This window comes from Vulpes vulpes, chromosome 12 (assembly GCF_048418805.1).
Source record: "Vulpes vulpes isolate BD-2025 chromosome 12, VulVul3, whole genome shotgun sequence".
Lineage (NCBI taxonomy): Eukaryota > Metazoa > Chordata > Mammalia > Carnivora > Canidae > Vulpes > Vulpes vulpes.
Window position 1 is genome coordinate 123,144,037 of NC_132791.1, and position 15,412 is coordinate 123,159,448.

Sequence of the window (15,412 nt, forward strand, 5' to 3'; positions counted from 1 at the left end):
CACATTCTCTATCTCTCTCATACACACACACACATATCATGAACCCTGGAGGAGTGTGTTCAGGCACTTTGTTTTTTTTTTTTTTTTTTTTTTTGTTCAGGCACTTTGATAGCTGTGTCCCTGGAAGCCACATACTATGAATCTTGAAAGTTGTGAGAAAAATATACTCTCTAGTCCTCGGAGATTCTAATGACCATTTAGAAGAAGAAGCCATAGGATTTGCTCCTATTTTGAAGTTCGGATGTTTTGGAGTTATCAATCTCACATTTTGGGTTCCTTGGGCAGCCTAGATGAAGGATCGGGTGTCTGTATCGGTCTCCCCAGCAGTCCTCACTGAGGGCTGCAGCTTCTTCCTCAAGGAGATGGAGAAGCTGGGCTTCCACCCAAGATGGACTTTATGCCTCATGCATTTCAGAGAAAAACATGACTCAACCAGAGACACATAATTTAATACTGGGTTTATCTAGAGAGAGAGAGAGGCAGAAGGAATAGTGATGATATGTGTATAAATGTGTGTGTCCATGTGTGTGTGTGTCCCTGTGATTCTGATATGTTCTCTTACACAGCCACACATACATATGCACACACCTATACACGTATACAGTGGCACCTCATCTTCTATACCCACTTGAGAACTGCTGTTCTAGGTGTTTCCCATGGTCCTTTTCTAAATGCGTACACTCTTCTTGAGTAATTATCCAAAATAATAATCAACAATGTCATCAATGTGGATTGACTTTCTAGGGTTCCTACTGAGTAATTGAATCTGAGTGTAATTATATGTATTTAATAATTTTCTGTACTTTCTAGTTTAAATCCACTAAAATCACATTAGGGGAAGATTCCCCAAAGAGAAAATCAATTTGACAAAAACCTTCATAAGCTGGGAATCAATACCCAACATTATGGCTACTCTGGACTTGAGTGGAATTATGTCCAACCCGGTTTATCACCATTAAAAGTCTGCTTCTGGCTCAGGAAAACATCCTGGACCTAAATAAAATATTTTCCTTATGTTCAAGGAATTAACTGTATCCTACCTCATTTTTTCTTTCTATCTATCTATCTTATCATTTCTGGAATGTTCTTTTACCAGCCCTACCCCAGTTCTAATCGATGAACTGAGGCTAAGAAGAAGGGGAAAAGGGAGGAAAGGAGAGAGAGAGGGAGGAATCAAAAGGTAAATAGAACATACAGTTGATGAGCACTTAAAGTGACTCAGCAAACACCTACTATGTAGGGGCAGATTCTGTTCAAGTGCTGTTGATGTTGCCCCTTCCATTTAGGAGGTGACAGTTTCCATTAAGTAACTGATTGCCACCAGCAGTCATACCAGCAGGACTGGATCAATTTGTGATTGGAATTCAATGTAAATAATTACATAATTTATAATTTTGTGCTGTTCAAAGTCACCATAAACAAGTCATGACACTTGGACATTACCAGGATTCTCACCAAAGGAAACAGCGATATGACTAAAGCATTCACGTGCGCCAGGCTCGTGCTTGAGTCACATCCAATTCTTCTATGACTCACCACTGTGAACAGGAAAAACATGAATTTGGCCTACTCACATCTGGATTCTGATCATGGGATAACTACAGAAAGTGCTTCAATGCCCTTGCTTCGGAATAAATATACACTGAGAGGACCAAAGCAGACCAAAGCTCATGTCACCTTCAAAAGATACTCTAGCCTGGTATCCTCACAAGTCTCTTGCTTTGAGTGGTTCAATTTATCCCACCTTTACCCAGGGGCTCAGAATATGCAGCAGAAGTGAAGGCCAATTTGGGGAACTTTTGAAGTTGGTTCAAAGAATGAGCAGCTCTCACAAAGGAGATAAACTTTGTGCTCCTGATCAGCTAATACCAAGTACCTCCTCTATTCTTGAGACAGAATCCCTGCTGTTCCCATCTCTTTGTTTTAGTCACAAGAGCATGGTGTGGCTGAGGCAACTGGTGTCCTATCCTCTCGTTGGCCTCAGATTTCAGTGTCTGGGGTACTAATTTCCAACTTTTGGCCTCTGCCTCTCTTTGCCTGGGGGTTTTCTCATTTCAGGAATGATCTGTCCATTGGAATGGCATTGGGAAATATTGAGGATTCGCTGCTTCTGGGAGCAACCATTAATAAATAACTGATAGGAAGAACTGCTCTCTTATGTCTGGGTTTTGGTAACTCTGAGGCTCATACTTTACACTGCCTTCTAGAATTCCCCAGTAGGATTAAGCTCCAGTTGACCACAACAGTCACTTAACTGATAACACATTATTTATTGGTTGGCTTCTCTTCTCCGACACACTTCCCCCTATCCTGCCAGTTTTTCCTGGGATCACCTCCCAAATAAATTACACTTGAATCTCAAGATCTACTTCTGAAGGAACCCAGACCAGCCATATTTTCTCATCATAGTTTTTCTCACCTTGGTGGAACCAGAAGCTTAAATTATTGAAATTGTCTTGATCTTTGATTATAAACTAGTGTTGAAAATCCAAACAGCCACAGAGACAAGGCAAGTTACATAAATAGGAGAAGTGAGCTGGGTAGAGATTTCGCTAACCAGATGGGACGTGTGTGCTGTCTCGAAGAGCAGCTGCAGCTCAACCCCAGCCAATTGTTGCCATGTGGAAAAGCAGGCCCAATGCAGCCACATCAAGTTTTTCATGAGAATACAGAAATCCAGATTTTTGTGTAGAATCTCTTAATATGTAAATGTTGGCCACAAATTTCAGATGCTTTTATAACATTGAATTGGCCAAATAAAACACATCTGTGAGCCACATTTGGCCCAGGGTCCACTAGTTTGCAATCCCGGTTACAGAAATACAGGCCTTAGCTAGAAATTCATAGCTGACACTTAAGGTAACAAGAGTTGCTGCTCTTAAAATGAATTTTCAAGCTATTGTCACATTTCTTGAACGGGTCTTGTTCTCACCCCATCCCTGAGTGGTTGTAGCCAACATTGCATATCTGCTCAAAAAACAAAAGAGACCCAAGTGGAACGCTAATCATGGACTTGGCATCAAACTGTGGTCTGGCTTCATATGATGTTCTTAGAGCCAACTGGAAAGGAAAACACCACCCAAATCCGTCACGACGTGTGCTATCACAGTGGGTTTAAATTGGGTGGAAATGTTGTGAGTTTAATAAAATGGAACTGCTGAGATGTACATATATATCTGAGTTTAGCTGATAGCTCTTTCAAGGGCATTGTGATGTCAAATGTGTTTGGCAGTTTCAATTCTCTTAGCACCCACATTTGCACTGTTCTTAAGACAGGGGGTGATTGGAAGCATGTGTGTTAACGGTAACCACGCATAATGTGTGGAATTAAGGAGAATGTGGAGGTTTTACTCTGACTTTCATGGTCCTAAGCTAAGTCAACCCTTTCCAGTTGTGTGGGAGGAGAAGAAAAAAGGGTTACATCATTTTCCTTCTTGTTCTTCTGTTTTTTAATTTTAGGAAACAACTTGAGGCTTTTAGTCTACCTTTTCTCTTTGGCATTTAGGAACCAAAATGCACAAATAAAAGGAGTTTGGACTCTGGCATAATCATCTCCTCCAGTAAGAAAAATCACTATCAAGTGGTGCCTTTAGTTCTGTGTATGGACCATTCACACATTGGTTTTGATAACTACACTATGGTTGTATAAGATGCTAATGTAAGAAGAAGCTGAGTGAAAGATTTGTGGGAACTTTGTGAATTATGTTCCCACATCTTTGTAAATCTAAAACTATCTCAAAATTAAAAAGTTTATTTTTTAAGACTGTTATACACATGATTCTAGGGGCACAAAAGGACTAAACCAGGTAAGCAGAACTTAGAGAATCCTGCATTGGTAGGCTTTTGAAGGGGGAGGATCTTGGCATGCTGACATAATACAGAGAGGTGTATTTTACTTCTATTTTATTTTATTTTATTTTATTTTTTTTTTTTTTACTTTTTTTTACTTCTATTTTATAGATAGAAACGGAAGTTCAAAGAACCTTACTTGCCAAAGGTTATCCAGCTAGTGAGCCCATGATAAAAAAGATAGGTGATTGATATTTCCCGCTATGAACATCTTCTGGAGCTAAAATGTTTTATGATGGTGATTCCAGGCAAAGGGGAAAAATAAAACAGTAAAGGTGACAGATATAAAAGGCTAGATATAGTTAGTAAAAGTAAATATAAGAATGTTTTGAATAATCAAATGATATCCTAAATCAGTAGGTGAAGGATTACTTCTTCAATAGTGTTAAGACAACTGAATTTCCATTTTGGAAAAAAAAAACTTTTTTAAAGATTTTATTTATCCATGAGAAACACAGAGAGAGGCAGAGACACAGGCAGAGGGAGAAGCAGATTCCTTGCGGGGAGCCTGATATGGGACTCAATACCAGGACCCCGGGGTCACAACCTGAGTTGAAGGCAGACACTCAACCACTAAGCCACCCAGGTGCCCCTGAAAAAAAAATTAATATGGAGCTCAGTATCTCTTACCCTCTCCCAATTTACAGAGAAATTGAACTGAGAGTGAAAAATGAAACTGTAAATGGGCTAGAAGAAAATAAAGTGACTTTTACTATATAATCTTGATGTGTACAATGTTTTCTAAGAAAGGTAGAAGCCATAAAAGAAAAGACTGATGGATTTCCTTAAATTTGAAGCAAATACACTCTTATGTCCTAGAAACTACCCACAGTGTAAAAAACCCCACAATTGTCCCTTTGTAGCTACATCCATTTCCCTTCTGCCCCCACCCCCTCCATCACAACTGGCAAGTACTAATTTGTTCTGCTTACTACAATTTCATCATTTCATGAATATTATATATATGAATCATACAGTAATTTTTTCTATGCTTTGGTTTTTAACCTAACACTGTATTTGAAGTGAATTTCTTGTGGACAACACGTAGTTGGGTCATGTGCTTTTAATCCACTCTACCAATCTTTCTTTTATAATTGGTATATTTGGACCATTTTTATTCAATATAAATATTGATACATAATGTCTTAAATCTGATATTATATGTATATTTTGTTTGTTTTCTTGTTTTCTGACTATTCTATTTATGTTTCTCTATTTTATTTTCCTGTCTTCCTGAGGATTACTTGGACATTTTTTTGAATTTGATTTTCATTTATATATAGTGTTTTTCTAGTTATTTCTTACAGATCTTTTTTTAGTGGTACTATCATCACTACATTATATACACAACTGGTCAGAATTTACTAGTGTCATCATTTTACCAGTTGAGTGTAAAATAGAAGACTTTCCTTTATGCCCCATTATCCTCCCTCATTCATAATATAAATAACTTGTACATCTAGAACCACATCAGTCAGTGTTATAATTCTGTTTCCATATTAAACATAATTTAGAAAACTCAAGAGGAGAGGTAAAGTCTGTTGTATTTACTCATGTCTTTTCTTACCATGATTTTTGTTTTTTTCCTAATATTTCAGAATTCTTTCTTTTATTGTTTCCTTTCTGTTTACAAAATCTTCCTTAACTATCCTTTTAGGGTATATCTACTGGCAACAAGTTCTTTCTTTTCTTTCACCTGAGAATCTTTTCATTTTTTTCTTATAAATTCTAGTATAATAAACATACAGTGCTATATTAGTTTGAGGTGTACGTATATGGATTCAACCATTCTATACATTACTCAGTGCTCATCACAATAGGTGTGCTTTTAATTTCCTTCACCTATCTTACCCCCTCCCACCTACTTCCCTTCTGACAACCACCAGTTTGTTGTCAATATTTAAGAGTGTTTGTCTCTATTTTATCTTTGTTCATTAGATTTGCTTGTTAAATTCTACATATAAGTGAAATCATAAGGTATTTATCTTTCTCTGACTTATTTCACTTAGCATTATACTCTGTAGGTCCAGCCATGTTGTTGCAAATGGAAATATTTCATTCCTTTTTATAGCTGAGTAATATTCCATTGTGTGTGTGTGTATGTGTGTGTACACATACCACATCTTCTTTATCCATTTATCTATCAGTGGACACTCACACTGCTTCCATAATTTGGCTATTGTAAATAATGCTGCAATAAACATAGAGGTGCTTATATCTTTGCAAATTAGTGTTTTCATATTCTTTGGGTAAATACCTCATAGTGGAATTACTGGATTATATGATAATTCTATTTTTAAATTATGAGCAACCTACATACTGTCTTCCACAGTGGCTGTACCAGTTTGCATTCTCACCAACAGTACACAAGTTTCCTTTTTCTTGGCATCCTTGCCAACACTTGTTTCTTGTGTTTTGATTTTAGCCATTCTGACAGGTGTGAGGAGGTATCTCATTGTGATTTTGATTTGCATTTCCCCAATGGATGATGAGTGATGTTGAGCATCTTTTCACATGTATGTTGGCCATCTACATGTCTTCTTTGGAAAAATGTCTGTTCTTGTCTTCTGCTCATTTTTGATTAGATTATTTTGGGGCATTTGGTGTTGAGCTGTGTAAGTTTTTTGTATATTTTGGATACTGACCCCTTACTGGATATATCCTTTGTAAATATCTTCTCCTTAAATTCAGCAGGTTGTCTTTTTTTATTATTACCTTTTTTTTTATTGTGCAAAAGCTTTTCATTTTGATGTAGTCCCAATAGTTAATTTTTGCTTTTGTTTCCCTTGTCTGAGGAAACATTACTAGAAAAATGTTGCTATGAAAAACATCAGAGATATTACTGTCTGTGCTCTTTTCTAGGCTTTTTATGGTTTCAAGTCTCATATTTGGGTCTTTAACCCATTTTGAGTTTATTTTTTAATGCTTTATTTAAATTCAAGTTAATTAACATATACTGTATTATTAGTTTCAGAGGTAGAATTCAGTGATTCCTTGGTTGCATACAATACCCAGTGCTCATTACTTCCAGTTCCCTCCTTAATATAATGCCCTTTACTCAGTTACCCCATACCCCCACCCATCTCCCCTCCAGCAACCTTCAGTTTGTTCCCTAATAGTTAAGAATACCTGTGGTTTGCCTCCCTCTCTGTTTTCCTCTTATTTTATTTTTCCTTCCCTTCCCCTATGTTATCTGTTTTGTTTCTTAAATTCCATGCATGAGTTTATTTTTATGTACAGTGTTAGAAAGTGGTCTACTTTCATTGTTTTACATGCAATTGTCCAGTTTTATGAACACTATTTTTTGAAAATATTGTCTTTTTCCCATTGCATATTCTTGGCTCATTTGTCATAGATTAATTGACCATAATAACATGGGTTTATTTCTGGGCTCCCTATTCTGTTCTATTGATCTATGTGTCTCTTTTTGTGTGAGTACCATACTGTTTTGATTACTACAGCTTTGGAGTTTGTCTTTAAATCTGAAACACTATACTACTGTGAACACTACCTCCATTTTTGTCCTTTTTTTCAAGACTGCTTTGACTATTTAGAGACTTTTGTGGTTCCTCATACAAATTTTAGAATTATTTGTTCTAGTTCAATGAAAAGTGCTGTTGGTATTTTGATAGGGGTTGCATTAAATGCAGATCGAGCTGGGTAGTATAGACATTTTAATAATATTGATTCTTCCAATCCATGAGCATAGAATATCTTTTCATTTGTTCATATTATCTTCAAATTCTTTCATCAGTGTTTTATAAGAGCACAAATCTTTCACCTTCTCAGTTAAATTTATTCCTAGGTATTTTATTATTTTTTGGTGCAATTGTAAATGGGCTTGTTTTCTTAATTTCTCATTCTACCATTTCATTATTGGTGCATAGAAACACAACAGATTTCTGTACATTGATTTTGTATCCTGTGACTTTACTAAATTTATTTACCAGTTCTAGTAGTCTTTCAGTGGAGTCTTTAGGGTTTTCTATATAGAGTATAATATCCTCTGCAAATAGTGAGAGTTTTACTTCTTCTTTACCAATTTGGACACCTTTTATTTTTGTTGTCTGATTGCTGTGGCTAGGACTTTCAGTACTATGTTGAATAAAAGTGGTGAGAGTAGACATCCTAGCCTTATTCCTGATCTTAGGGGAAGAGTTCTCAGTTTTCACCATTGAGTATGATGTTAGCTGTAGGTTTTTTCTATATAGCCCTTATTATGTTGAGGTATATCCCCCCTAAGCCTACTTTGTTGAGGTTTTTTTTTTAAGGTTTTATTTATTTATTCATGAGAGACACAGAAAGAGAGAGGCAGAGACACAGGCAGAGGGAGTAGCAGGCTCCATGCAGGGAGCCTGATGTGGGACTCGATCCTGGAACTCCAGGATCACGCCTGGGCTAAAGGCAGGTGCTAAACTGCTGAGCCACCCAGGGAGCCCTGTTAAGGGTTTTTATCATGAATAAATGTTGTACTTTGTGAAATGCTTGCTCTAAATCCATTGAGATAATCATACGGTTTTAATCCTTTTTCTTGTTGATATGATGTATTACATTGATTGATTTGTGAATTTCGAACCACACTTGCATCCCAGGAAAAAATACCACTTGATAGTGGTGAATGATTTTTTAAATATATTGTTGGATTTGGTTTGCTAGTATTTTGTTGAGGATTTTTGCAACTATGTGCACCAGAGATATTGGCCTGTAGTTCTCTTTTTTTTTTTTTTTGGTTTTGTTGTCTTTCTCTGGTTTCGGTATCAGAGTAATACTGGCCTCATAGAATGAATTTGGAAGCTTTCCTTTCTCTTCTATTTTTTGGAATAGTTTAAGAGAATGTATTAACTCTTCTTTAAATATTTGGAAGAGTTCACCTATGAAGCCGTCTGGTCTGGGATTCTTGTTTGTTGGGAGTTTTTTGATTAGTGATTCAATTTCATTGCTAGTGATCAGTCTGTTCAAATTTTCTATTTTTTTCCTGATTCAGTTTTATAAGGTTATTTTTTTCTGAGAATTTATACATTTCTTCTAGTTGTCCACTTTGTTGGCATATAATTTTTCATAATATTCCCTTTAATCCTTTGTATTTCTATGTTATCCTTTTTCTTTTTTTTAAAATTTTATTTATTTATTCATGAGAGAGAGAGAGAGAGAGAGAGAGAGAGAAAGAGAGAGAGAGGCAGAGACACAGAGGGAGAAGCAGGCTCCATGTAGGGAGCCCAACCTGGAACTCGATCCAGGGTCTCCAGGGTCATGCCCTGGGCTGAAGACAGGCGGTAAACCGCCGAGCCACCGGGGCTGCCCTGTTATCCTTTTTCATTTCTGATTTTGTTTATTTGAATTCTCTCTCTCATTTTATTTTTTTAATGAATCTGGCTAAAAGTTTATCAACTCTGTTGGTCTTTTCAAAGAATCAGCTCCTGGTTATGTTTATCTGTACTTTTCTTTTTCTTTTTTTTTATTTTCTATTTCACTTATTTCTGCTCTAATATTTATTATTTCTTCCCCTCTACTGGCTTTCAGCTTTGTTTGATCTTCTTTTTCTAGCACCTTGAGGTATAAGGTTAGGACTTTTCTTGCTTCTTGAGGTAGTCCTGTATTGCTATAATCTTGCTTTTTAGAGCAGCTTTTTGTGGATTCCAAAGATTTGGGGCCATCGTGTTTCCATTTTCATTTGTCTCTATGTATTTTATGATTTTCTCCTTCACGTCTTGGTTGATTCATTCAGTGTTTAGTAGCACGTTGTTTAACCTCCATATATTTGTGTTCTTTCAAGATTTTTTTTTTGTGTGTGTGGTTGATTTCTAGTTTCATAGCATTGTGGTCATCAAAATGCATGCTATGACTTCAATCCTCAATCTTTTTGATCTTTGTGAAATATTCTGGAGAATGTTCTATGTGCATTTGAAAAGAATGTGTATTCTGTTTTTGGATGGAATGTTCTGAATATATCTGTTTAGATACATCTGGTCCAATGTGTCATTAAAAACCACTGTTTCCTTGTTGACTTTCTGTTTGGATAATTTGTCCATTGATATAAGTGGGGAGTTAAAGTCCCCTACTATTATTGTATACTATCAATTTCTTCCTTTATATTTATTAATAGCTGCTTTATATATCTGGGTGCTCCATGTTGGGTGCAATATTACTTACAGTTCCTATATCTTCTTTCTGAATTATCTTCCTTTATGACTATGTAGTGTCCTTCTTTGTCTCTAGTTACAGTCTCTGTTTTAAAGTCTATTTTGTCTAAGTATTGCTACCCCAGCTTTCTTTTCATTTCCATTTGTCTGATAAATGTTTTCTATCCCTTCAGTTTTAATCTGCATTTGTATTTAGGTCGGAATGAGTCTCTTGTAGGCAGCATATAGATGAGTCTTGCTTTTTTATCCATTCAGTCATCCTATGTCTTTTGATTGGACTTTTCAGTTCATTTATATTCAAAGTAATTATTGATAGGTGTGTACTTGCCATTTTGTTAATTGTTTTATTGTGGTTTTGTTCTTCCCTGTTCCTTTCTTTTCTTGCTATCTTTTCTTGTGGTTTGATGGCTTTAATGATATGCTTGGATTTCTTTGTCTTTATTTTTTTGTATATATATTACTGGTTTTTTATTTGTGGCTACCATTAGGTTTATATATAAAATCTAATGCATATAGCAGTCTATATTAAGTTGATGGTCACTTAAGTCTGAACTCATTCTAAAAGCACTTAATTTTTACCCCTCCCTCCACACACACATTTTAGGAAGAGAGTGTCATCTTTACATCCTTTATTTTGTGAATCCCTTGACTGATTTTTATAGATGTACTTGATTTACTGCCTTTGTGCTTTAATGTCCATACGGGTTTTGTTTTCTTTTTCTTTTTTTTTTCCATACGGGTTTTGTAAGTGATTAATCTACTATGTTTATTGTGTTTATATGTGCCTGTGAAATTTTTTTCCTTTTCCTACTTTTCTTAATCCTACTTATGGTCTTTCCTTTCTACTCAAAGAATCCCCTTTAGCATTTCGTATAAGGCTTATTTAGTGATGAGGAACTCCTTTAACTTTTGTTTGTCTGAGAAACTCTTTATCTCTCCTTTTATTTTGAATGATAGCCTTGCTGGATAGAGTATTTTTTGAGTATATATTTTGATTATTTTTTGATAGAGCAGGTTTTCTTCATTTCAGCATTTCAAATATATCCTGCCACTTTCTTTTGCCTGCCAAGTTTCTGCTGAAAAATTCACTGATATCCTTATGGGGTTTCCCTTGTATATAACTGTTTTCCATTCTCTTGCTGCTTTTAAAATCCTCTCTTTATCACTATTTTTTGCATTTCAATTATATGTCTTGGTATGGACCTCCTTGGGTTGATTTTGTTGCAGGCTCTCTGTGCCTCTTGGATCTACATTTCTGTTTCCTTCCCCTGATTCAGGAAGTTTTAAGCTATTATTTCTTCAAATAAATTTTCGTCTCCCTTTTATCTTTCTTCTCCTTCTAGGGTCCCTTTAATGCAAATGTTATTATGCTTGATGGTTTTGTTGAGTTCTCTGAATCTAGTTTTGCTTTTGATTATTCTTTTTTTCTTTTTCCTATTCGGCTTGGTTGCTTTCCATTACTCAGTCTTCCAACTCACTGATTCATTCTTCTGCTTCCTTTAGTCTACTATTTATTCCTATTTCTCTCTCAAATAAAATCTAAAAAAAGATTTTGAGAGAGAGAGAATGAGAGAGTAGGAGTGGGAGGAGGAGCAGAGAGACAGGCAGACTCTTCACTGAGCAAGGAGCCCAATGCAGGGCTCAATCCCAAGAACCTGAGATCATGACCTGAGCTGAAATCAGATGCTTAACTGACTGAGCTACCCAGTACCCTGCCTCTAATATATTTTTAATTTCAGTTATTGAGCTCTTCCTCTCTGATCAGTTCTTTTTTTATATTTTCTATCTCTTTGTTTAGGGTATCACTGAGTTCCTCCATTCTTTTCTCCAGCTCAGTGAGTATCTTTATGACTATTCCTTTAAATTCTCTATCAGATACATTTCTTTTTTTTTAAATAATAAATTTATTTTTTATTGGTGTTCAATTTGCCAACATACAGAATAACACCCAGTGCTCATCCCATCAAGTGCCCCCCTCAGTGCCCGCCACCCAGTCACCCTCACCCCCCGCCCTCCTCCCCTTCCACCACCCCTAATTCGCTTTCCAGAGTCAGGAGTCTTCCATGTTCTGTCTCCTTTTCTGATATTTCCTACCCATTTCTTCTCCCTTCCCCTCTATTCCCTTTCACTATTATTTATATTCCCCAAATGAATGAGACCATATAATGTTTGTCCTTCTCTGATTGACTTATTTCACTCAGCATAATACCCTCCAGTTACATCCACATCGAAGCAAATGATGAGTATTTGTCATTTCTAATGGCTGAGTAATATTCCATTGTATACATAGACCACATCTTCTTTATCCATTCATCTTTCGATGGACACCAAGGCTCCTTCCACAGTTTGGCTATTGTGGACATTGCTGCCAGACACATTGGGGTGCAGGTGTCCCGGCGTTTCACTGCATCTGTATCTTTGGGGTAAATCCCCAGCAGTGCAATTGCTGGGTCGTAGGGCAGATCTATTTTTAACTCTTTGAGGAACCTCCACACAGTTTTTCAGAGTGGCTCCACCAGTTCACATTCCCACCAACAGTGTAAGAGGGTTCCCTTTTCTCCGCATCCTCTCCAACATTTGTGGTTTCCTGCCTTGTTAATTTTCCCCATTCTCACTGGTGTGAGGTGGTATCTCATTGTGGTTTTGATTTGTATTTCCCTGATGGCAAGTGATGCAGAGCATTTTCTCATGTGCTTGTTGGCCATGTCTATGTCTTCCTCTGTGAGATTTCTCTTCATGTCTTTTGCCCATTTCATGATTGGATTGTTTGTTTCTTTGCTGTTGAGTTTAATAAGTTCTTTATGGATCTTGGAAACTAGCCCTTTATCTGATACGTCATTTGCAAATATCTTCTCCTATTCTGTAGGTTGTCTTTAGTTTTGTTGACTGTATCCTTTGCTGTGCAAAAGCTTCTTATCTTGATGAAGTCCCAATAGTTCATTTTTGCTTTTGTTTCTTTTGCCTTCGTGGATGTATCTTGCAAGAAGTTACTGTGGCCGAGCTCAAAAAGGGTGTTGCCTGTGTTCTCCTCTAGGATTTTGATGGAGTCTTCTCTCATATTTAGATCTTTCATCCATTTTGAGTTTATCTTTGTGTATGGTGAAAGAGAGTGGTCTAGTTTCATTCTTCTGCATGTGGATGTCCAATTTTCCCAGCACCATTTATTGAAGAGACTTTCTTCCTTCCAGTGTATAGTCTTTCCTTCTTTGTCGAATATTAGTTGACCATAAAGTTGAGGGTCCATTTCTGGATTCTCTATTCTGTTCCATTGATATCAGATACATTTCTTATCACCACTTTGTTTAGCTCTCCTGCTGTGATTTTGTCCTATTCTTTCACCCAGGACATATTCCTCTGTCTCCTCATTTTGTCTGGCTTTCTGTTTGTGTTAGGAAAGTTCAACTACATCTCTTGCTCTTTAAAATAGTGGCCATATGAAGAAGAGGTCCTGTAGTGCCCTGTTCATAAGAATCTGGTGCTTCAGGGGTTTCTCCTATGTGTTGCATGCACCCTATGCTGTGGTTGAGATGTGTTTGCATTCAGTCCAGTCATCTGCAATAGCTCTTTTTGCTTATTGTGGGCAGAGTTGGTGCTCTTAAGAGGGCAGTCTGGGATCACCTTGGGTTTGAGTTGGGTCAGACTAGATATTTACCAGACTGCAATTGCACCAGACTGCAGGATGCTTTCCCTGTGTTGTCCCCTGAGAAGCTCTCATTGGTGTATGGGGCTTATAGTCAGACCCAAGCACTGTCCCCAGTCCACCACTGGGGCTGCAAACAGACTGGTGTGTGTGCTTATCTTCCCCTCTCTCCAGGTCAGGAGCCACTTTGGAGTGGTGCTGGCCACTGGGAGCTGTTTGCACAATGTCATCCTTTGATGGACTCTGGTGGAGTGAGGTGGATTGGGTGGTATGGATCTGCAGGAGAGTGAAGGGGTGGGGTACACTGTTAGTGAAACTAGCTGGCAAGTGTTTGTGCTGGTTTCTATCATTTCCTGCAGGTGTCGTCTAAGTATCTAAGCTGGGAGATGGAGGAGAAAAATGGCACTAGCCAGCTCTTTTCTTCTTTGAGAAGTTTCATAAATATCCCTGTCCCTCTGTACAAGTTCTAATAGTAAATATATCTCCTTCCTGTAAACCCCAGAGATTAGTTGTTTCCATGCTAATTCTCAGTGGATGCTGTTTGTTGTGCTGTCTCTTAAAGGGTGGGGACTCGGTTTCTTACTGCCCTCCAGCTCTCCCAGAGCTGAGCCTGATGATTTTTAAAGTTTCAGTGTTAAGCCCCTCTAACTGTAAAAATTCATAAAGTTAAGCACCTCTGGTTTTCAAAGCCAAATGTTATGGGGATACATCTTCCCAGTGTGGGTGCCCCATGCTTGGGGTGCCTGGGTTTTGCTCTCTCCCTCTCCATGCTTGCCATGTTTCTCCCCCTTGTGGTTAGTCTCTCACAGGTTAATTTGTTTCCTGACCATGTACTGACCCTTCCTATGGTTTTGATCTGGCCTTCCTATGACTAACTGTGGAGAGTCTGCTCTGCCAGCGTTTAAGTCATTTTCTGGGTTATTTACAGTGGGTGCTATCTAGGTGAGCTCCTATATGATTCTCCTCCTCTGCCCCCTTCCCCAGAAGCTCAGATCTCCCCTTCATTCTCAAAGGATATTTTGGTGGCATAAGGTTCAGGGTTGATGGAGTTTTGCTGTTGTTCAGTACTTAACAAAATATTATTCTACTTCCTTCTGGCCCCCATAGCTTCTGATAAATCCACTGACTTTAGAATTGTCTTTTTCGTATACAAAGTTTTGGGTTTTTTTCCGGCTGCTTGTGAGGGCTTTTTTCTTTGTCTTTAGTTTTCAGAAGTTTATAACATATCTTGGCATAGTCTTCTTCAGTTTATTTTTCTGGTTGGGGTTTGCTCAGCTTCTTGAATTCATACATTTCAATCTCTTGCCAAATTTGGGAACATTTCAGCCACTATTTCTTGGAGGACTCTTTCAGCCATTCCCTTTTTCTTCTTTTCTGGGGCCCCAAAGATGACAGGAAGGTTAGATCTTTTGTTATAGTCCCACAGGCCCCTGAAGCTATGTTTACTTTTTTCCCCAGTCTACTTGCTTTATTCAGACTGGATAACTTCTACTAGTCCATGTTCTAGGTCACTGTCTTCTTTCTTCTGTCTCTTCTATTCTATTGTTGAGCCCATCGTTTTAGTGTAGTTATTGGTTTTTTTTTTTCAATTCTAAAATTTCCATTTGATTCTACTTTATGTCTTCTCTTGTCTTGATGAGACTTTTGATTTATTTGCTGAGGCTTTCTTTCTTTCTTTTTTTCCAAGAGCATTCATAATTACTCATAGAACGATCTATATAATAGCTTTGTTGCAATCTCTGTCAGATAGTTCTGACATCTCTATCATCTCAACATTGATATT